We start from the raw sequence: 25,910 nt of genomic DNA on the forward strand, positions 1-25,910 counted from the left end.
ACATCCATGCCCGAGGCAGGATTCGAACCTGCGACTGTAGCGGTCGCGCGGTTCCAGACTGAAGCGCCTAGAACCGCTCGGCCACGCTATCCCGAAGGATGATGAAATATTTTAAAGTAATTCAAATTCAACGTTTAGTCAATAAAAGACTGGCCTGGCACAAGATATAGTAGTAAATCAGTATCGCAAGTATACACGTAAAGGAATGGCATATAACAATATTCATTTCATTTTCGTGTTGTGCCGCAGTGACGTCTTGACTTCCTTTGTCACACTTGTGTCATTGTTCACGCAAGCCGGGTACCAGATAATCTCATCTTCTTCAGCGCCTCTGGATGCTGCGTGGCCCGTTACAGTACATCGGAGCCCTGTAAAGCGACCCGTCTCACGGGCGGGTGCCACACTGCTCCGCGCTGGGGTTCAGCAGTACGAAACGAGCCCGTGACGTCAGCAGGGGTGAACCACCTGTCTGACCGGAGCGCGGCGGGCCGGCCTTGCCCTCTCAGCCCTTCAGATCAGGCCACACTGCTCCGCACTGGGCAATAGACTGTCCGGTGAAGCAAGACCGTGATGTCACTGCGCAGTCCAGGCTGCTCCGCACAGAATTTTACCTTTCCGTCCCACAATTTGGAACACATACTTTATTTTATCGTTAATTTATGTAATTCTATTTCACAAATGAAATTTTACTCTACCAATTTAATCAAAATTGCATGGCGTGCGCGTCGCAATGGTTCAAATGGCTCTGAGCACTATGGGACTTCACATCGGAGGTCATCAATCCCCTAGAAGTTAGAACTACTTAAACCTAACTAACCTACGGACATCACACACATCCATGCCCGAGGCAGGATTCGAACCTGCGACCCTAGCGGCCGCGCGATTCCAGACTGACGCGCCTAGAACCCCTCGGCCACTCTGGCCGGCCGCTACGTTGGGAAGAACGTTTCAGTCAACACATTGCGGGCTTTCAAATAACTACTCACCCTCCGTCTCAGAGCTGCAATATTAAAAGTTTTGGCTGGTTTCGTTGTCTAGGGGCTGGGATACGTAGTTACCACGTTACAGGCCAAATACTGCTGAGTCTACAGTTGTTGTTGTTGTTGTCGTCTTCAGTCCTGAGACTGGTTTGATGCAGCTCTCCATGCTACTCTATCCTGTGCAAGCTTCTTCATCTCCTGGTACCTACTGCAACCTACATCCTTCTGTATCTGTTCAGTGTATTCATCTCTTAGTCTCCCTCTACGATTTTTACCCTCCACACTGCCCTCCAATACTGAATTGGTGATCCCTTGATGCCTCAGAACATGTCCTACCAACCGATCCCTTCTTCCAGTCAAGTTGTGCCACAAACTTCTCTTCTCCCCAATCCTATTCAATACCGCCTCATTAGTTATATGATCTACCCATCTAATCTTCATCATTCTTCTGTAGCACCACATTTCGAAAGCATCAATTCTCTTCTTGTCCAAACTATTTATCGTCCATGTTTCACTTCCATACATGGCTACACTCCATACAAATACTTTCAGAAACGACTTCCTGACACTTAAACCTATATTCGTTGTTAACAAAATTCTCTTCTTCAGAAACGCTTTCCTTGCCATTGCCAGTCTACATTTTATATCCTCTCTACTTTGACCATCACCAGTTATTTTGCTCCCCGAATAGCAAAACTCATTTACTACTTTAAGTGTCTCATTTCCTAATCTAATTTCATCAGCATCACCCGACTTAATTCGACTACATTCCATTATCATCGTTTTGCTTTTTTTGATGTTCATCTTATATCCTCCTTTCAAGACACTGTCCATTCCGATCAACTGCTGTTCCAAATCCTCTGCTGTCACTGACAGAATTACAGTGTCATTGGCGAACTCAAAGTTTTTATTTCTTCTCCATGGATTTTAATGCCTACTCCGAATTTTTCTTTTGTTTCCTTCACTGCTTGCTCAATATAAAGATAGTATACGATAAGAATACACACATGAATCGATTGTTCGATGTTCCTATCACTCGGCAATTGCGAATTTTGAACGTAACGTAGACATTTACAAATGAAAGATTGCAATTGAATAAAATCTGCAGATTCTATCTTAACGACTTTAAATAATGAGTACGACAGAAGTACTTTTGAGAATGTGGTATATTTCTGCAATACACTTATCGGTGTTGATGTCCCAGCAATTAAATAAAATATAAATTGAATAACAGTGAAATAATAGATTCCTACTACACGTAGTTAGTTATTAACAACAACATAGCTCGCGAGATATTCACTTCTTAACGCACACTACGTCTTCACTGCAGAAGCCACGGAAATCACACAAGAGCACAGGTCAGCACTCCGAAATACACTCCTGGAAATTGAAATAAGAACACCATGAATTCATTGTCCCAGGAAGGGGAAACTTTATTGACACATTCCTGGGGTCAGATACATCACATGATCACACTGACAGAACCACAGGCGCATAGACACAGGCAACAGAGCATGCACAATGTCGGCACTAGTACAGTGTATATCCACCTTTCGCAGCAATGCAGGCTGCTATTCTCCCATGGAGACGATCGTAGAGATGCTGGATGTAGTCGTGTGGAACGGCTTGCCATGCCATTTCCACCTGGCGCCTCAGTTGGACCAGCGTTCGTGCTGGACGTGCAGACCGCGTGAGACGACGCTTCATCCAGTCCCAAACATGCTCAATGGGGGACAGATCCGGAGATCTTGCTGGCCAGGGTAGTTGACTTACACCTTCTAGAGCACGTTGGGTGGCACGGGATACATGCGGACGTGCATTGTCCTGTTGGAACAGCAAGTTCCCTTGCCGGTCTAGGAATGGTAGAACGATGGGTTCGATGACGGTTTGGATGTACCGTGCACTATTCAGTGTCCCCTCGACGATCACCAGCGGTGTACGGCCAGTGTAGGAGATCGCTCCCCACACCATGATGCCGGGTGTTGGCCCTGTGTGCCTCGGTCGTATGCAGTCCTGATTGTGGCGCTCACCTGCACGGCGCCAAACACGCATACGACCATCATTGGCACCAAGGCAGAAGCGACTCTCATCGCTGAAGACGACACGTCTCCATTCGTCCCTCCATTCACGCCTGTCGCGACACCACTGGAGGCGGGCTGCACGATGTTGGGGCGTGAGCGGAAGACGGCCTAACGGTGTGCGGGACCGTAGCCCAGCTTCATGGAGACGGTTGCGAATGGTCCTCGCCGATACCCCAGGAGCAACAGCGTCCCTAATTTGCTGGGAAGTGGCGGTGCGGTCCCCTAAGGCACTGCGTAGGATCCTACGGTCTTGGCGTGCATCCGTGCGTCGCTGCGGTCCGGTCCCAGGTCGACGGGCACGTGCACCTTCCGCCGACCACTGGCGACAACATCGATGTACTGTGGAGACCTCACGCCCCACGTGTTGAGCAATTCGGCGGTACGTCCACCCGGCCTCCCGCATGCCCACTATACGCCCTCGCTCAAAGTCCGTCAACTGCACATACGGTTCACGTCCATGCTGTCGCGGCATGCTACCAGTGTTAAAGACTGCGATGGAGCTCCGTATGCCACGGCAAACTGGCTGACACTGACGGCGGCGGTGCACAAATGCTGCGCAGCTAGCGCCATTCGACGGCCAACACCGCGGTTCCTGGTGTGTCCGCTGTGCCGTGCGTGTGATCATTGCTTGTACAGCCCTCTCGCAGTGTCCGGAGCAAGTATGGTGGGTCTGACACACCGGTGTCAATGTGTTCTTTTTTCCATTTCCAGGAGTGTATTTCTATCTCTCGCGACCACGCGTAAAACCGCTTCATACTCTCCAAGTCTCTCCGCGACTGTCCGTCGCGCCTGCACGTCCAACCTTACCGTGTCCTTCGCCGTATCGTCCAGCACTGCCACACCACTCCCGAACTCCTCATTCACGAGCGCCGTGATTGGCTAGAGCGCTCCCGCCATGTCTTACAGCCAATGCACACTCACATACATAAAATGCATACGAAATACTGGATTTACACTTAAATACATGAAATTAATAAATATTCCTATGGATGTACCATAAACACGCTCTAACACACATTATTAAATACAGGGTGTTTCAAAAATGACCGGTATATTTGAAACGGCAATAAAAACTAAACGAGCAGCGATAGAAATACACCGTTTGTTGCAATATGCTTGGGACAACAGTACATTTTCAGGCAGACAAACTTTCGAAATTACAGTAGTTACAATTTTCAACAACAGATGGCGCTGCGGTCTGGGAAACTCTATAGTACGATATTTTCCACATATCCACCATGCGTAGCAATAATATGGCGTAGTCTCTGAATGAAATTAACCGAAACCTTTGACACCGTGTCTGGTGGAATGGCTTCACATGCAGATGAGATGTACTGCTTCAGCTGTTCAATTGTTTCTGGATTCTGGCGGTACACCTGGTCTTTCAAGTGTCCCCACAGAAAGAAGTCACAGGGGTTCATGTCTGGCGAATAGGGAGGCCAATCCACGCCGCCTCCTGTATGTTTCGGATAGCCCAAAGCAATCACACGATCATCGAAATATTCATTCAGGAAATTAAAGACGTCGGCCGTGCGATGTGGCCGGGCACCATCTTGCATAAACCACGAGGTGTTCGCAGTGTCGTCTAAGGCAGTTTGTACCGCCACAAATTGACGAAGAATGTCCAGATAGCGTGATGCAGTAATCGTTTCGGATCTGAAAAATGGGCCAATGATTCCTTTGGAAGAAATGGCGGCCCAGACCAGTACTTTTTGAGGATGCAGGGACGATGGGTTCTGCAACATGAGGCTTTTCGGTTCCCCATATGCGCCAGTCCTGTTTATTGACGAAGCCGTCCAGGTAAAAATAAGCTTCGTCAGTAAACCAAATGCTGCCCACATGCATATCGCCGTCATCAATCCTGTGCACTATATCGTTAGCGAATGTCTCTCGTGCAGCAATGGTAGTGGCACTGAGGGGTTGTCGCGTTTGAATTTTGTATGGATAGAGGTGTAAACTCTGGCGCATGAGATGATACGTGGACGTTGGCGTCATTTGGACCGCAGCTGCAACACGGCGAACGGAAACCCGAGGCCGCTGTTGGATCACCTGCTGCACTAGCTGCGCGTTGCCCTCTGTGGTTGCCGTACGCGGTCGCCCTACCTTTCCAGCACGTTCATCCGTCACGTTCCCAGTCCGTTGAAATTTTTCAAACAGATCCTTTATTGTATCGCTTTTCGGTCCTTTGGTTACATTAAACCTCCGTTGACAACTTCGTCTTGTTGCAACAACACTGTGTTCTAGGCGGTGGAATTCCAACACCAGAAAAATCCTCTGTTCTAAGGAATAAACCATGTTGTCTACAGCACACTTGCACGTTGTGAACGGCACACGCTTACAGCAGAAAGACGACGTACAGAATGGCGCACCCACAGACTGCGTTGTCTCCTATATCTTTCACATCACTTGCAGCGCCATCTGTTGTTGAAAATTGTAACTACTGTAATTTCGAAAGTTTGTCCGCCTGAAAATGTACTGTTGTCCCAAGCATATTGCAACAAATGGTGTATTTCTATCGCTGCTCGTTTAGTTTTTATTGCCGTTTCAAATATACCGGTCATTTTTGAAACACCCTGTACATAAACAATTAAATAAACACATATCCAAAGAAAAGAAGCAAAAGGTAGGCCAGGAGACTAATGTCTCTGTGCTTTGTAAAGCATAGTAAATATTTAACCAGTATCTTCATGAATCGTTTATATCGGATATACAGGGTGAGTCACCTAACATTACCGCTGGATATATTTCGTAAACCACATCAAATACTGACGAATCGATTCCACAGAGCGAACGTGAGGAGAGGGGATAGTGTAATTGGTTAATACAAACCATAAAAAAAATGCACAGAAGTATGTTTTTTTAACACAAACCTACGTTTTTTAAAATGGAAACCCGTTAGTTTTGTTAGCACATCTGAACATATAAGCAAATACGTAATCAGTGCCGTTTGTTGCTTTGTAAAATGTTAATTACATCCGGAGATATTGTAACCTAAAGTTGACGCTTGAGTACCACTCCTCCGCTGTTCGATCGTGTGTATCGGAGAGCACCGAATTACGTAGGGATCCAAAGGGAACGGTGATGGACCTTAGGTACAGAAGAGACTGGAACAGCACATTACGTCCACATGCTAACACCTTTTTATTGGTCTTTTTCACTGTCGCACATGTGCATTACCATGAGGGGTGAGGTACACGTACACTCGTGGTTTCCGGTTTCAATTACGGAGTGGAATAGAGTGTGTCCCGACATGTCAGGCCAATAGATGTTCAGTGTGGTGGCCATCATTTGCTGCATACAATTGCAATCTCTGGCGTAATGAATGTCGTACACGCCGCAGTACATCTGGTGTAATGTCGCCGCAGGCTGCCACAATACGTTGTTTCATATCCTCTAGGGTTGTAGGCACATCACGGTACACATTCTTCTTTAACGTACCCCACAGAAAGAAGTCCAGAGGTGTAAGATCAGGAGAACGGGCTGGACAATTTATGCGTCCTCCACGTCCTATGAAACGCCCGTCGAACATCCTGTCAAGGGTCAGCCTAGTGTTAATTGTGGAATGTGCAGGTGCACCACCATGCTGATACCACATACGTCGACGCGTTTCCAGTGGGACATTTTCGAGCAACGTTGGCAGATCATTCTGTAGACACGCGATGTATGTTGCAGCTGTTTGGGCCCCTGCAATGAAGTGAGGACCAATGAGGCGGTCGCCAATGATTCCGCACCATACATTTACAGTCCACGGTCGCTGTCGCTCTACCTGTCTGAGCCAGCGAGGATTGTCCACGGACCAGTAATGCATGTTCCGTAGATTCACTGCCCCGTGGTTTGTGAACCCTCTTCATCGGTAAACAGGTAGAACTGCAACGCATTCTCTGTTAATGCTCATGGACAGAATTGCACTCGATGATTAAAGTCATCACCATGTAATTGCTGATGTAGCGACACATGAAACGGGTGAAAGCGGTGACGACGCAGTATGCGCATGACACTACTTTGACTCAGTGCTCTCGCAATGTCCCTTGTACTCATGTGTGGGTTCATGGCAACATCAGCTAACACACCAACTGCACCCGCTTCTCCCGTGACGGGCTTGTTACGGACCCGTTTGCGTGCTACGACCATACCTGTTGCATACAGTTGGCGGTAGATGTTTTGCAATGTGCGGCACGTTGGATGCTCTCTGTTCGGGTACCGTTCTGCATACACCCTGCAGGCTTCAGCTGCATTTCGTCGACACTCGCCATAGATGAGTATCATCTCCGCCTTTTCAGAGTTCGAATACACCATGGTCACAGTTCCTACAACACTACACTATGAAACTTCCCCTTTTTAACAATTATACATGACTGTGCTTAAACTGACACACAATATTTTGTTAGCGCAACGCAATCTGACTTTCAAAATTCCCTACAAAAGAATGGCCCTGACTAACATTAAACTATACCTTTCACAAATCACTTACCTCACAAAAATCTTCGCTGCTCAAGCTACTGCAATACAGCGAGCGCCACTACTGCCAGCTAAATAAAAGATTCAAACTACTGAAGGCACTAACTACTGATAGGGATAGTTAGCAAATGAAAGATATTAATAGAGAACAAACAATGTATTTACCTTGATATCATCATATATAAATATAGCAGTTCATGACAAATTTCAAAACTCCGCCATCTCTCTCCCCACATCCACCACTGCTGGTGGCTCACCTCCAACTGCGCAACGCTACGCGCTGTTCACATCCAGCTGCCTAACACTACAATGGCGAGTATTACAACAATGCAAAGCAGACACAGACTGCACACAGCACAGCCAGTGATTTTCATACAGAGGTGGCGTTACCAATAAAAAAACCTAAACAGCCTACTTACATAGCCCCCATGCTCCCCACAAAAAAATTTTACAAATTTTTTTGGGCACTGGCCAATACATATTTGTTAAAATTTTTTTCACAATTACAATAACAAAGAAATCAAAGGCACACACTTATTGTTACAATGTTGGTCAAAAGCTAAAATTTTCTCACAGTCCATAAAAACAGTCCTCATCATTCGTCACAGTAAGATTGCAGTGTTTTTCTCAAAGTCTGAGCAGTAAAAGAAAATGCACACAGAAGTAGTGGATTTCCATGCAGTCTTGAAGAAGTAGTGTTGTTCTTCCAACGGAAAGAGAGTGCTGACTCTCGACGTGCAGACAGGTAATGGGCCACAACAGAGGAAACCCACAGCAGAGTCATTCGAAGTCTTGAAGAATATTGGTAGGTAGGTCATCACAGAGCAGACCCACTGTGGTCCTGGTAGAGATTACGGTATTGGTGGGCCATCAGAGGCGCAGACCCACTGCAGTCCTTGCAGAAATAATGGTACTGGTGAGTCAGCAAAGGTGTAGACCCACTGTAGTCCTAGTAGAAATAATGGTATTGGTGGGCCATCAAAGATGCAGACCCACTGTAGTCCTTGTAGAAATGTCCAGCAGCCATCTGTTGTGACTGTGCAGGTGCACAATCACCATTGAAGAGTCTTGCGGATAATATAGCTAGTCCATAACCACCACTTGTGCACTCACAAAGTTTTCGGAACTGTCCTTAGAACCAACAATGCTGTTATCCAGTCCCTTGCTGAATTATTAACACACGTGCAAACACTAACAGTCCCTACTTCTCACATATTGTCCATAAACGATGACCAACAGAAATGTGTGCAGTGAAATGTAACTTACAAGTTGCTTAATTTGATGAACTGGTGTCAATTACAATTTTATAACATGAGAATACAATAACAAAAGGAACAAAATACATCATTAAAGAACATAACAATACAGATAACATTTGTAGTAAAACAGGCTTTACAAAAGAATAGAAATAGACATATACATCAATGTTACAGGAATTATGACATAAGTAAATATATAAAAGATCAGAATAACTTTTGAAACATCAACCTCAAACATGAGCATTAAAACAAAACAGAATAAATAATGTCTAAACATCTTTACAAAGTAAATAACATATTATTAATGCCAATTATATTTGAGGATAACAGTATTCCTCATCATAGTGAATGTAGCTTAAAATTAAAAGAGGAAAAAATTCTATGAAACTACACAGAGACAGGAAGAAAACAACTACACAAGGGTACACAAACACATAGTGGGATAACACCAATAGGAAAGGATAGGGTTCGTTTTCAGTGTAACATTTGGTACTGCAGTCCAACCCAAAACTTCATATATCTTTCCTCTTATTTCATCCTTTGTTTCCACCAAAAAAATTCTATCTAAGCATGCTTTCTGTATTTATATGTTCACACATTTCTCACCTCAACATTTATTTCCAAGAAAATCCTACCTAAACCTGTTTCCTGTACTTTTTTTTTTGTATAACTTCTCAATGCATCCTTTACCTATTCTCCATAGTCAGTTTCTTATATAGTCTACCCCCTCTTAAGCTAACTTAAATCTACTGAGCTCAGATGCTAAACTAAGGGACGAGGCAATGCAGCAGCACATAAAACAATTAATATAAACAGCAATGAAAAAAATGGAAAACCGCAAAGCAAGCTACAGTAAATCTAAATTACCAAGCAATTCAACATTACAACTAATATGAGGCAATGCGCAGCAAACAAAAAAATAAATCTGGCTTAGCAGAGTAACACAAATTAAAGTTCAGTAGCACTATGCCTGGCAAACAGCAGCTTATATCTAAACATGACATAGCTCAAGCAAAAAAAAATAGTACACTAAAGAAAACAATGCAGATAAGGGAAATGTATAATCATATCTTAATGTCTAAGTAATTAAAGTGGTGCACCACAACAACTTATTGTAAAAAAAATATTACCATGTACTTGAAAAGAAAATTATGTGTCCAGTTACTGTTACTAGTCCCTTCTTATTGTTCTTTCCTTTCCAAGTGCTCCTTTTTTTAAATCTTATTGTTCTTTCCTTTCCAAGTGCTCCTTTTTTTAAAGAATGTAGATTACAAAATTATTATTTAATAGATCTGTTGACAGAAAGTGTTCACATTAGCAAATGCATTTTATTTTATAAAAGCAATGCTGCAACACAGCTGGAAACCAGATATCAAGTGAAATAAGCAACTACGAAAAGCAAAGCATAAAAATATCATTCAATAATCATGTGACATTTCATAAGTCAGTAGCTCTCAACTCTCGTAGAAAGACACTTGTCATTATCAGGTTTGCAGATGTAAGAATATTTCCGAGGATAATGGCCTCCCTTTTTTTTTTCTACCTGTGCCGCTGAAAGGCTAATGGCTTTTTTTCGGGCGGCTGTCGCCCAGGTGGGTGCCCGCGACGCATTACGTGCAGGTGGTCACTTAACTTTCTTACGGAAATATTTACGACAGCAGTTTCCGCTACAGTGACAGTCTCACATAAAAATATTTCACAGGTCAAGAATTAGCGTTGCAAATCTGTAGAAAGAAAATCCTATAAATATAAGTGTCCAAATAAAATATTCGTCAGCATTGTGATACAGTCACGCATTTACGCACATTTCATAACTCTTAAAGTACGATTCTTGGTTTCCAACATACTTCTTATTCCTCATATACGGTAGCATCATCTTATTGATCATAAACATATCTCAACAGCATAGTACACATCGTCGTCGTAATAATAACATCATAACACCTCAGTCAAATCTCAAAAACGTCGTAGCTTTCTGCAATAATTTCAAAACCTAAAAAAAATTCTCTGCTCATTTCAATAGTGTCATCTACCTCAAACGTACTTTAAAATCATGCTCCCTTACCAAATATATCATTCAAAGCTCTCATAGTATCACAATGGTTCTGAAAAATGTGAGCATTTCTCAAAGTACAGACAAAATACAATTTCGTAAGTGTGAAGTTATCCAACTGTGTAATTACGTAAACATCTGTCACTGATGTAGTAAAAACGTTTGTCTGTCTCAGTTAAATGATCAGATAGCTGTGTAATTATGTGTTGGAGAAATATGGTACCGATGTGTAAAGTTGTATAAGCAAATACCATATTAGCTAGGGTTCCTTGTGGTTGCCACACACATGGTACACAAAGTAAGCGTGTACCCCCCTGAGGATTAATGTAATTATACCCTCAGATGCTACAGATTACAGCAATGGAATGAAATGTATCACGGAAAACTTTCTTTGTAATTCAAAAATCTTTAAAAATAAATGTTTTAAGTACAAAATTAATCACTCAAATACGTGTACTGTAGCACTAAACTGTGCGTCTTGTAACATAATCTCTGTGGAAGTGTCGTAGTTATCGTCCTCCGAAAGCTAAGTTCTGCAGAAGTCAATGTACTTACCTCATGATAAACAAAAGTGAAATGCTTTGCGTATAGATATCGTAGTTATTATGCTTATTGGCATGATGAAGAAAGTACTGTACAGTAACGTATTGTTGTGCCACGAAAAAGGCTGTCTCATTGTTGCTATACCACAAAAGTTACTACTAAAACATGTTTTTCTTTCCAGAAGAATTCAGAAAACTGTGCAGATATAAAACAGATACATCGCAAAAGCAACACTGTAAATTGTCACTTATTAGTAGCGTCGTGATAAAACCGTGTAGCTGTCACATAAACTAACCACTGTGGCATCTGGTATCTCACAGAAAGTACTTTAAATCCAGAATATATTTTCAAGTAAACCAAAATGTTGCATTAAAATCTCATTAGCAGTACCAGATATAATGTTATTTTTCTCGGAGCCAGCCGGCGCACGTGTATGCCTGCGGTGCGAGTCATTGTCTGTCTCTTTGTTGCCGCGCGTCGTTACTGGGATTAGGAGGCCTAACTTCCACAAATTCGCCTTGCCGAGAGGGCCCAGCTCTGTTTAAAGCTCGCCAGTTCTGATGGAATTCAGGTCTGTCGTTTTGTCGGTAGTTTACACAGTTTCTTTCGTGTCGGTCACGTGGTGGAGAATTTCTCCCTGAATCGTAACTGCGCGCTGAACTGTTGCGTCTGAAATTATTCTGTCTCCCTTGATAATAATAGTTTTGATTACCATATTGTCTGTTTCTATGGTTATCTCTGTCATAGACACTACCGCGGAGAGGTGATCTTTCCCTGTAATTATTACTACTTTGCCAACGGTTGTCATATGGGTGGTGTCTGTTTTGGTCACGATTTGCGTTGTAAGAATAGCCTTGTCGTGTCCAGTTATTGTTTCTGTCGTCACGGAATTGTGACGTATGTGACCTGTAGTGATTGTTTTCCTGTTTCCGCGTTCCCCGATTGTCAGTGTCACTTTCCAGTTCTTGTAACAGTCCCTGAAAAGCCTCAATGTCTTCTTTGCAACGTCCTGCTAAAATAATATGTCGTAAATGTTCAGGTAATTTGAGTAAGCAAATGCGGATGAGTTCTGAGGGGCTGTATGGGTTTGACAGGTACTGATTCTTGTGCAACATGTCTTCAAAATATTTCACAAGACTGGAGAATTCAGATTGTTCGAAATGTTTCATCATTATGATGCCATGTTTTACTCGGTCTTGTGTAGCTTGAGACCAATATGCTGAGAGGAAGGCATGGTAAAATTCTCCTTCACTGTGACAATCGTGAATGACCGATCGCATTCTTACAGCTGGTTCATTCTCTAAATAGCCACACATAAATTCTTACCTGTGCTCCAATGACCAGTTGGGAGGAAAACAATGAGAGAATTGATGTAGCCATGCTTGTGGATGAATGTCGTTGCCAGAATTCTTAAATGTTTTGAATTTACGTGCAGTAATGAACAGCTTATAGTCAAAATCATCATGTCGGCGAGTCGCATGTCGGTCATTGTTACGTCGTGTCGGCTGTTCAATCTCAAAATTCGGTGCACATTGCCAATTTCTTTCATAACTTCCGAAATGCCCTGTGTTATTATTTTGCGGCTTTTCCGTGTTTCTAAGTCCCTCTTCCCGTGTTGGAGCGCGAGTGTCCTCTGAAATACGTAATTCTTGTATTACCTGTGTCAGCTGATCTTGTACTTCCCGGATTTCTCTTTGGTGTTGTGTATTAATTTGATTTTGATTTTGTTTGAATTTTCTTATTTGTTCATACTCTTCTGTGTCAGTGAAGGCTACGGGTCTTGTGTCATTCAGATCATCATCTACCTTTGTAGATAAGTTAGTGAACTGATCTGAAAGTTCGGCTACTTTATCCGATAGTGAAATTATTTCCTCTGTATGTTTTTCTGAACCAAGTTTCAGAGTATCTACTGTGTCCTTTAAGTTTCCCTGAGTTTTTGCAAGTTGCGTAACCGAATCGGTAGATGCAACTGAGTCAATTTTAGCTTGCAGGGTGTCGTGATTTTCATGAACAATAGTTTGCAGTTCTTTTATGGCTGCTTCGTGATTCTGTAATGCATTTTCATGACGCGAAAAAATAGGTTGGAAATGCTCACAAATTTGTGTTTTTACGTCATTACAGACTTTTTGACATTTCGATTCGATTTTATGTAACTCAGTAGTTAAATCTTCACGTGTTTGTTCAAGTGTGGTGTCTAACTTTTGAAGATTTTGTTCCATTGCGTCTAACTGTTGCTGTGTTTGTCTCTGGTATTGTTCCATTGTGTCTAACTTTTGAAGATTTTGTTCCATTGTGTCTAACTTTTGAAGCTTTTGTCCCATTTCTTGCATTAATTGTAATAACAATTCACTGGTGTCTGAAACATGTTCTTCAGTGCTTTTCGGCAGTGAATTTGCACCGGCAACATTCACATTTTGACAAGCGGAAAATGTGTCTTGACTCATTTGAGAAAACGGTGAGGACGCAAAACCTGAATCTACAGTATTTGCAAAATTGTGTCCTGTCATTTCGGATTCCTGAGGCGAGCTGTTGCCGACCGATCGATCGATAATGCTTCCCTCTTCACTAATTGTTTCACTGTCCACGCCATTGTTTGCCGCCCGCTCCATTTCCCTATGCACAATTACCAAATTACTACTTTGAACATCAGTTAATTCATTACTCGGTGGCGCTAACACACTGCTTTCATTTTCACTGTCATTTCTCAGTTTACTTTGGAGCCTAGTATTACGTTTTTCACACGCCATTATTGTCACAGTATTTCACACGACAACACAGAAAAACACAATTTGAAGATCAAAAATAAGAGAACACATTAACATAGCACTGAAAATGATATCTAGTTAATTGCAGCTGCGAAATACTTGGTGCAAATCTACATGCATGCCACAACTGTTTTACTGTACAACAATGAAAGACTGCAACTACAAAGGAGATTCTCTCTACAATTACGCGCTAGCAATAAACAATAGCTACACTAATTACACAAACTACAAGAAAAAAAAATCAGAAGATTCCAGTGAGGTATCCTAGGCTAAGGGTCGACATATGAAACGTCCCCTTTAGAAAAATTTATACAAGACTGTGCTTAAACTGACACACAATATTTTGTTAGCGCAACGCAATCTGACTTTCAAAATTCCCTACAAAAGAATGGCCCTGACTAACATTAAACTATACCTTTCACAAATCACTTACCTCACAAAAATCTTCGCTGCTCAAGCTACTGCAATACAGCGAGCGCCACTACTGCCAGCTAAATAAAAGATTCAAACTACTGAAGGCACTAACTGCTGATAGGGATAGTTAGCAAATGAAAGATATTAATAGAGAACAAACAATGTATTTACCTTGATATCATCATATATAAATATAGCAGTTCATGACAAATTTCAAAACTCCGCCATCTCTCTCCCCACATCCACCACTGCTGGTGGCTCACCTCCAACTGCGCAACGCTACGCGCTGTTCACATCCAGCTGCCTAACACTACAATGGCGAGTATTACAACAATGCAAAGCAAACACAGACTGCACACAGCACAGCCAGTGATTTTCATACAGAGGTGGCGTTACCAATAAAAAAACCTAAACAGCCTGCTTACAACACTAACGGGTTCGAGTCCCGGCGGGGTCAGGGATTTTCTCTGCCTCCTGATGACTGGGTGTTGTGTGCTGTCCTACGGTTAGTTAGGTTTCAGTTGTTCTCAGTTCTAGGGGACTGATGATCATAGATGTTAAGGCCCATAGTGGTCAGAGCCATTTGAACCAACTACACTATCACAGACGTCTGGTAACACGGTGTACTACAGTTGGTCTGCGTGCGGAGACGAATGCAGAATAACAATAGCAGCAAGCGCTACATGCGGACACTGCGACAGCTAGACCAAACCGCAACAGTGCACTACAGCCACACTCGTAAACACGGTCGTCATCGTAAACATGTCCCTGCAGATGCTGCTCGCCGACCGTCGCCCGTGTTTGTTACAACACGCAACTGAACGTCGGAAGTTTCAATCTTCAACTTTAGGTTACAATATCTCCGGATGTAATTAACATTTTACAATGCAACAAACGGCACTGATTACGTATTTGTTTATATGTTCAGATGACCTAACAAAACTAACGTGGTTCCATTAAAGAAAACGTAGGTTTGTGTTAAAAAAACATACTTCCGCGCCGGCCAGAGTGGCCGAGCGGTTAAAGGCGCTACAGTCTGGAACCGCACGACCGCTACGGTCGCAGGTTCGAATCCTGCCTCGGGCATGGATGTGTGTGATGTCCTTAGGTTAGTTAGGTTTAAGTAGTTCTAAGTTCTAGGGGACTTATGACCACAGCAGTTGAGTCCCATAGTGCTCAGAGCTATTTGAACCATTTTGAACCATACTTCCGTACATTTTTGTATGGTTTGTATTAAACAATTACACTAGCCCCTCTCCTCACGTTCGGTCTGTGGAATCGGTTCCTCAGTATTTGATGTGGTTTACGAAATATATCCAGCGGTAACGTTAGGTGACTCACCCTGTATAAAAGACATGAATAAATGTATATAGAGGGTCTATACAGGGGCGATGTTCTTGAGGACAATATTATGGTAATGGAAGAGGATGTAGATGAAGATGAAATGGGAGATACGATACTGCGCGAAGAGTTTGACAGAGAACTGAAAGACCTAAGTCGAAACAAGGCCCCGGGAGTAGACAACATTCCATTAGAACTACTGACAGCCTTGGGAGAGCTAGTCCTGACAAAACTCTACCATCTGGTGAGCAAGATGTATGAGAAAGGCGAAATTCCCTCAGACTTCAAGAAGAATATAATAATTCCAATCCCAAAGAAAGCAGGTGTTGACAGATGTGAAAATTACCGAACATCAGCTAATAAGTCACAGCTGCAAAATACTGACGCAAATTCTTTACAGACGAATGGAAAAACTGGTAGAAGCCGACCTCGGGGAAGATCAGTTTGGATTCCCGGTGAAATGTTGGAACACATGAGGCAATAATGACCCCAAGAATTATCTTAGAAGAAAGATTAAGGAAAGGCAAACCTACGTTTCTAGTATTTGTAGACTTAGACAAAGGTTTTGACAATGTTGACTGGAATACTCTTTTTCAAATTCTGAAGGTGGCAGGGGTAAAATACAGGAAGTGAAAGGCTATTTACAATTTGTACAGAAATCAGATGGCAGTTATAAGAGTCGAAGAACATGAATGGGAAGCAGTGGTTGGGAAGGGAGTGAGACAGGGTTGTAGCCTCTCCCCGATGCTATTCAATCTGCATATTGAGCAAGCGGAAAAGGAAACAAAAGAAAAATTCGGAGTAGGTATTAAAATCCATGGAGAAGAAATAAAAACTTTGAGGTTCGCCGATGACATTGTGATTCTGTCAGAGACAGCAAAGGACTTGGAAGTGCAGTGGAACGGAATGGACAGTGTCTTGAAAAGAGGGTATAAGGCGAACATCAACAAAAACAAAACGAGGATAATGGAATGTAGTCGAATTAAGTCGGGTGATACTGAGGGAATTAGATTAGGAAATGAGACACTTAAACCAGTGAAGGAGTTTTGCTATTTGAGGAGCTAAATACCTGATGATGGTCAAAGTAGAGAGGATATAAAATGTAGACTGGCAATGGCAAGGAATGCGTTTCTGAAGAAGAGGAATTTGTTAACATCGAGTATTGATATAAGTGTCAGGAAGTCGTTTCTGAAAGTATTTGTATGGAGTGTAGCCATGTATGGAAGTGAAACGTGGACGATAAATAGTTTAGACGAGAAGAGAATAGAAGCTTTCGAAATGTGATGCTACAGAAAAATGCTGAAGATTACATGGGTAGATCACATAACTAATGAGGAGGTATTGAATAGAATTGGGGAGAAGAGGAGTTTGTGGCACAACTTGACTAGATGAAGGGATCGGTTGGTAGGACACGTTCTGAGGCATCAAGGAATCACCAATTGAGTATTTGAGGGCAGCGTGGAAGGTAAAAATCGTAGAGGGAGACCAAGAGATGAATACACTAAGCAGATTCAGAAGGATGTAGGTTGCAGTAAGTACTGGGAGATGAAGAAGATTGCACAGGATAGAGTAACATGGAGAGCTGCATCAAACCAGTCTCAGGACTGAAGACCACAACAACAACAACAAGCATGCTGCTACCGTTTTTTCGTGTAACTGTGGAGTACTGATGGCCTGACGCGATCGCTAGTAATCGGCCACTTCGACCTCCAAAAACTCATGTACTATTTAAGTTACATGCCTATAATTCATACCAGTTTAGGTTTACACTAATAGCTTTCTAAAGACACGTAGATCGACGAAATCGGAAGAACCGTTTAGATTTTGTAAATTCGTTGCTGGGTGTTAACTGTATAACTTATCGTCAGATACTAAACTTTAAACTAAAAAATATATTGAACATCTGATTACACCATCAGAATCGTCGTGCAAATAATAGTAATGTACATGTTTCTTTTTGAGGTATCATGATTCATCGGGCTACTATTAATTTCTATACTAACTGCGAAATGTCTGCCATTCATGAACACAAAGCACCGCCCTCGTCACAGCGTAATTCCCAGCCACGCGGCAGGACCGGCTATTGTGTGGCATCATGCGGTTGCTAAGCTAACATTTAGCACCACGTGGTCGCTGTCGGGCAGCGGCTTTGACGAGCCTCCTGTGCGGCCGCCCCAACCCCGAACACGTATTTCCAGGGCGTCACAACTCGCCCGTTAACTCACAACATGCAAATTGCTGTCGTAACTGCAGCATCTAAAAGCCGCTGCCACGTCACAAGCCTCAGTTTAGCTTTTATAATAGTTATCTACTAGATTCTTTACTGACTTGAGCATACCATGGTTTTTGAAACTATGTATAGTTTTTGTATTTATTTATTTATTTATTTAACCTGGAAAGATTAGGGCCATCAGGCCCTCTCTTACATCTAACCAGGCAGTCTACTTATTTTACATTCATATGTTTTAGTAGGCATGTTAATCTACATCTAGTACAAGTAAAAGTGAAAGAAAACAATTACAAAAGCACACTTGGAAAAATACATACATATAGAGTTTATATTCCTAGATGATAAGCACTGTTATAATTAGAGATTATGAAAGAGACAGATTTTGGATAGGAGTGCTAGCAGCAGGGAGTAGGAGGGAGACTGATGGTGAAGGGAGGAAAAGATCAGAGACATGACGGAACATAATTAAGGAAATATAAAGAAAAAGAAGATTGCGTGGCTAATAGAGATAGACGAAGAGGAGGAAGAGAAAGGTGCAAGATAGGAGGCACTAGCTTTGCTATTTGACAGAGGAGAGAATTGGCCATGTATATTGACGCTACTAGACTTCAGCAAAGCTTTTGACACTGTTAACTTTGAGATATTGCTCAGAAAAATACAACAGCTTAATTTCTCAGATAGTGCAGTGAGATGGTTTGAAAGCTACTTAAGACAGACAGCAATGTGTTGTCCGCGTAAATGAAAAATCTTCCTGGACACATGTCTCCTCGGCAGTGCCACAAAGATCAGTCTTAGGACCACTTTTGTTTTCTTTATATCTCAACGATATTTCATCGGTTCTGTCCTCCCGTAAATATCATTTCTATGCCGACGACCTCAAGCTCTGCCTAAGCGTCAGACCTGAAGATATAAGCACTGCAATCGCTCAGATGAATAATGATCTGTCTTCAGTAGTGACGTGGGCGAAAAACCTGGGGCTTAAACAAAATGCAAAAAAGACACAAGTAATCTTAATAGACCATCAGAAATTAATAAGTTCAGATTTCCGCGAACGGCTGCCTCTTATTCTGCTCGACGGTATTCCAATACCATATCAGAAAACAGTTAAGAACCTGGGTGTAACTTTGGATGAGCATCTCAACTGAGCGGAGAATACAGTCGCAGTGTGCCGGAAGACGTCCGCTTGTCTCTATGCTCTCAAAAAGTTTCGGAACATATTTCCACAGGATTTGAAGCGCCAGCTCGTGCAATCACTCGTTCTATCGAACCTCCATTATTGTGATGTAATTCAACAAGGCATGAGTAGTGAAAACAAAAGACGGCTAGAACTAACCATGAATGCCTGTGTGCGTTACACCTGCAGCATTCGCCGATATGATCATGTTAGTGCTTCATACTCCCAGCTAGGGTAGCTGCGGCCGGACAAATTGCGCGACTACCACACTCTATGTCTACTTCACCGACTCCTCGTCGCGCAAGCACCCCAGTACCTTGCTTCAGAGATTAAACTTTCATGCCATCATAATCGTAACACGAGGTCACTCTTATTTTGTATCCTAACTGTGCCCACTCACAAAACAAAAACTTTTGCAAACTCCTTCTCAGTTGCCGCTGTCCGCCTCTGGAACAATTTGCCTCTTACCTGAATGTGGAATATGACAAAGTCAATCGTAACAAATCCTACGTGTCATCTTATATCTGGGTTGAAAAAAAAATAAAAGAAAAGAAGAAAAACAATAGACTGTTTTCCCACTGCTGTTGCTTGTCATTGTGCACTTGCAAATATATACTTCTGCTGGCGAAAGTTGTAGGTTTGGCCCCATTTGTACATAGCACTTTAAATAATGATCATTTTACAATGCTGCATGTATTATGGCAAAAGAAAAAATGGTAGAACTCAGTACATAAGAAATGTCAATACGTAATCAAATATGTAACGTATGAAATACCGCATGGCATGTGAAAGAAAGATAATCTGGCAAAATTTCGACAGTGAACGTTGCCTATGCTAAGTGTTAAAAGAAGTCGAACAGACATTCGTTGAAAGATTCTTGTTTAAAAAATAGACAAATACGTCCGGTCAGGAAAATAAGTCGACGAAGTCACTACTGGAGAAAAAGAATCGAAGATATTATTTTGGCTTTATTTGTGAACTGAGTGTGACTGCATCAGATCTGTGTCGGCGCTTATCAAACGAAATTATTTTTATTAACGACTCTGCGTCAAAATATCGACAAACATATCCGGATGTGTGTTTATTTATGTTCCTACTATAGAGCAGAATTAGTATTAATTTCATTGGATGTATCTGCAGCAGTCATTAAATTATAAATTTACTGCTTTTATTGATTCGATATACAGAGTCATACTATAATACGTTCCCTGTCTTTTTTCGATTTTCGTTATCTGTTTCTGAGGCTGTTTTCTTCCCATATATAGGTCTACTCATATTATTTCACGTGAAATCTAGATCGTTGTCAGACAGACTGTCTTCTTTTGTCAACGTATTGCGATTTTTGTGTTCTTACCCACAAACATACGTTTTATGTCTTTGAGTCTCTCTTTAGAGTTTAATTCAAAGGAGCATACGATTTTGCAGAAGCACTCATAGAATTCTGTATTTTGCAACATACTGCTTCTTGGTTAGTTGTCATCTCTCCTCACATTGGCCCTTTCATGCACACAGTTTAAGCTGTTTTAGTTTTTAAAACCAGGATGGCGACAGCTGTACGATACTGTGACGTTCTCATACTTCTAAAATATATGCTCTGTAACACAGGCGCTCCAACACAATTAATAGCAATCGTATTGCGATGGACACAAATAAACGAGGCTCGAACCATTAATAAATTCTAGCAAATTGTTTACAAAAGTCCGTAGTTAGTCTTTTGGAAAGATACTTTGTCTTATTATGTGTCAAACAGAAGCGATGGTATAAGAGACTTTCACGTTTTTCTTACTATATAGAAGATGAGTGCGGAAACTGCAAGTGCTTCAGAAAGTAAGGAAAGTATTCAAGAAATGGGGAAATAAAACAAAGACTACTGGCTGGTGAGTACAGAATTACAGAATGTAATCCACATCTAAAAACTTCAATTTGGTCAGTGTTTAAGCCTGTAGCAGATGGTGATGGCAACAGTGTTAACTATACTTCTTGTGTGGAATGCAATGAACTTTACTTGAATGCTTAAGAGTCATCTGGAACTTCGCAAATTTCACGCTATTCGCGCGTATCTAACAAACAAGTGGCATGTGTTGACCAAAAACGCCTTCCCAAAATCTGCTCAGGGCAAGATTACTGACAAATGCGTGGCTATGTGTGCGCGAGATTTGAGATGGAGCTGAAGGATTTTTGGATCTGGCTCAGAGATTAGTCGACACCACAGCCACCTACGGAGAAGTATCCCCAAAACCTATTATGCCTCGCCCCACAATTGTCTCACGAAACATGAGAGAAACTTTTAAAAACCTTAGAAAGGAAATTATGCCTGAAGTAACTTATTACGTGAGCGGACATGAATGCTCTGCGAAACAGATATGTGAATATATAGCGCAAAGAGGATTCATTACCTGACAAATACAGTTCCTTGTTTTGTTAACTGGGACCTCAGATGACGCTTGTTGTTTACGACCCGGTTTCTAGACGAGTCTAAAACAGATGAAAATGTTAGAAAGGAATTTATTTCAAAGACGACCTTTTACGACTGATCAAGCTACCAACACTCTCTCTGCTCTTCGTGGATATTCTAGACTGAATTGTTTCTGTCACATGCTAAACTTAGTGCTAAGAAATGCGTGTAATGTGCGGTATATATCATCCAGTTTCCTGTAACTTCATTTTGTTCCGACTGCAGTGAAAGAACTTGTGACATTTGGGAAACAAAGTGGCCTTGTTCATAGCCTAGAGAGAACACTGGAACAGTCGAACGACACTCGCTGGAACACACGTTTGACGATGCTTTAATCGGTCGAGAGGCAGTATTCCGCTTTGTAAAAAATCTCTCAGAGAAATCAGAAACGGAGAGAATAGAAGGATTGACATCACGTTGATGGACGAACTGATTTCTGTTCAGACGTTACGTATGTTGTTGGGTTTTTATATTAAACTAGTATTCATTAGCACGTAAATTATTTGAGAAATTGTAAACAGGGATTTTTCTTACATACCTTTAAGACCTCAAAAGAACTGGAAATGGGAAAATCACCTACACTGCATCTCCTGTTGCCATGGGACATGAAGCTCCTGAAACACTTAAGAAAAGAATCTCAGGACGGAGAAGCCTCTGAGATGAATACTGTGAATGCGCCTGAAAAATTATGCAGAGGAAAAGGCACCTCAAGCTAGGTACTTTCCTGTGGGCACCATTAAGCCATCTGAAAATGATATCTGAATCTGAGAGGCGTGACGCTATGAGAGAGATAAAGCATACAATTAAGTAACTCCTATATCAATAATTTCGAGTGACCGTTCACAAAAGCCCACCCTCCCTCGTAAAGCTAAATTCGAGAGCAGGAAAGACGGACATCTCAGGAATATTCTTACCTAAATAATAGTCTAAAATACGTGAACTATTTGTCAGCAGACTGTCGAAGCTAGAATCTGACAACAACTTCGACAAACATTTTTTTACGGTATATTAAAATTCTTTGTTTTTAGACCATGAGCAAAAGTGCATATGTTTCCTTTGTGGGCAGAGATTGACAACGATTCGACTCTCACAGATGCTTTAGTTAGGTAATTATATCAAAACTGTAAATTGGTGGAAAATGTAGCTTATAATTGGACTGAACACGGATAAATGGTTCCGACTCTCTAGAAGACAGCCAGAAAAATTTTATGTGTGCAGTCATCCAGCTTTGCATCAGAGAGAAATTTTAGTTCTTCAAGTTTCATTCTACGTGCACGACGGTGACTTCTGGACCCGGACGATGTTGACGCTCTTGAATCTGTTGTAAAGGTTTCTCACACCTCGTTTTATGTTCTCTCTAAATCTGTTGTCGTTTATTGGATCTGTTTCTCCTGTTTATTTCATTTGTGCAAACTGTTCTCAAATTGGTGTTGGTTTATTGCAGCCAAATAAACGATTCTCTTTCTTTGTGAATTATTACTTCACTGTAGACAATATGTTGGTAGTTTTATCGCACCGCAAGTCATCATGTTTTGATGTTAGTGCAATGACAATCGTTTAACATGAAAACGCTTAATTTAAATAATCCGTTCACATGAATGTGGAAATGTGTAATGACATATTTAGTTTTTATTTAGCACAAAACAAAATGGTTTGACATGACAATAATCCGCCGTTCAGTAAAATTAGATATACAGTACATATTTTATGATCTCGCATCAACACTCGGAAGTTTTGTTCTTGTTTTTGTTTATTTGTTCGAGCGAACAAAATAAACAATGCTGCTTTTGGGCGGGTTCAGGTACTGCCAATGTCAGCACATTTCCTTATACTAGTCAGTCAGTTTTCGAATTCGGTTGTGGATGGGTCGAAACATAATTTACGTGTTTAGTGGCCGAGAAATCTACGCGAATACAACCCATCTTTTTGCTTGAAATGGAGATATTCAAAGAGTAAACAAATGTATCTAACCAGATGTATTAGCAATGGGATGTGTACAATTTAGCAGCAAATAACATTAGAAACATTTCTTCTAATACAGGGTGATTCAAAAAGAATACCACAACTTTAGGAATTTAAAACTCTGCAACGACAAAAGGCAGAGCTAAGCACTATCTGTCGGCGAATTAAGGGAGCTATAAAGTTTCATTTAGCTGTACATTTGTTCACTTGAGGCGCTGTTGACTAGGCGTCAGCGTCAGTTGATGCTAAGATGGCGACCGCTCAACAGAAAGCTTTTTTGTGTTATTGAGTACGGCAGGAGTGAGTCGACGACAGTTGTTCAGCGTGCATTTCGAACGAAGTATGGTGTTAAACCTCCTGATAGGTGGTGTATTAAACGTTGGTATAAACAGTTTACAGAGAATGGGTGTTTGTGCAAAGGGAAAAGTTCTGGACGGCCGAGAACGACTGATGAAAATGTAGCACGCATCCAGCAAGCATTTGTTCGCGGCCCAGGAAAATCGACTCGCAGAGCTAGAAGAGAGCTGCAAATTCCACAATCAACTGTATGGAGAGTCCTACGAAAAAGGTTAGTTATGAAACCTGAACGTCAACTACCCGAGACGATGGATCGGCCGCCAGGCAGCCCGTGACAGAGCACTTCATCACTGGCCTCCAAGAAGCCCTGATCTTACCCCCTGAGATTTTTTCTTATGGGGGTATGTTAAGGATATGGTGTTTCGGCCACCTCTCCCAGCCACCATTGATGATTTGAAACGAGAAATAACAGCAGCTATCCAAACTGTTACGCCTGATATGTTACAGAGAGTGTGGAACGAGTTGGAGTATCGGGTTGATATTGCTCGAGTGTCTGGAGGGGGCCATATTGAACATTTCTGAACTTGTTTTTGAGTGAAAAAGAACCTTTTTAAATACTCTTTGTAATGACGTATAACAGAAGGTTATATTATGTTTTTTCATTAAATACACATTTTTAAAGTTGTGGTATTCTTTTTGAATCACCCTGTATATTGTCGAGCATTTATTTCGCATGCATAGTGCAAAATGAATTTCTTTTAACAAAGAAAAATGCTTTGGCCCAGTTACGTGTTAATCGCTTTTCACGGTATATAGGGAAATCCCTCACTGAGAGGTGGTAACCAACACGCCTAGAGTGTTAGAGCTTGGTACGCAGTGCGGGATCTACCGGGTGATCAGAAAGTCAGTATAAATTTGAAAACTTAATAAACCACGGAATAATGTAGACAAAGTTCACAAAATATCCGACAGATGCGCGTCGTTTGGTGATGGTCGTGTGCTCAGCCGCCACTTTCGTCATGCTTGGCCTCCACGGTCCCCAGACCTCAGTCCGTGCGATTATTGGCTTTGGGGTTACCTGAAGTCGCAAGTGTATCGTGATCGACCGACATTTCTAGGGATGCTGAAAGACAACATCCGACGCCAATGCCTCACCATAACTCCGGACATGCTTTACAGTGCTGTTCACTACATTATTCCTCGACTACAGCTATTGTTAAGGAATGATGGTGCACATATTGAGCATTTCCTGTAAAGAACATCATCTTTGCTTTATCTTACTTTGTTATGCTAATTATTGCTATTCTGGTCAGATGAAGCACCATGCGTCGGACATTTTCTGAGCTTTTGTATTTTTTTGGTTCTAAAAAAAACCCCATGTCATTCCAAGCATGTGTGTCAATTTGTACCTCTCTATCTACTTATTCAGTTTTCAGATTTATACTGACTTTTTGATCACCCGGTATATTTGATAGGTGGCCCAGCCCATCCAATGCGGTGGGCTGCGGCGGACTGAGCATCCCAGTGCTGGGGGACGGCAGTGCGGCCGCGTCACCTAAGGAGAAGAATGAGCACGCGGGCTGCGTCGGTCAAGGGCGTTGGCCGGCAATGCTGCGCGACTGGCTGCCGTGCAGGACTCTGCAGTTCATACCTTCTGTAACAAATTTTTACAAACATTACTACAGGTAAATCCCCACTTGTAGTTTCGCTTGGCCACTCAGTAATGTTGTCGATAGTGGCTGGCTCTGAGCACTATGGGACTTAACATCTATGGTCATCAGTCCCCTAGAACTACTTAAACCTAACTAACCTAAGGACAGCACACAACACCCAGCCATCACGAGGCAGAGAAAATCCATTGTCGATAGTATTTATGATGTACACGAGGATTAAAATTA

Source organism: Schistocerca piceifrons, chromosome X, assembly GCF_021461385.2.
Source record: "Schistocerca piceifrons isolate TAMUIC-IGC-003096 chromosome X, iqSchPice1.1, whole genome shotgun sequence".
In the NCBI taxonomy this organism is placed as follows: domain Eukaryota; kingdom Metazoa; phylum Arthropoda; class Insecta; order Orthoptera; family Acrididae; genus Schistocerca; species Schistocerca piceifrons.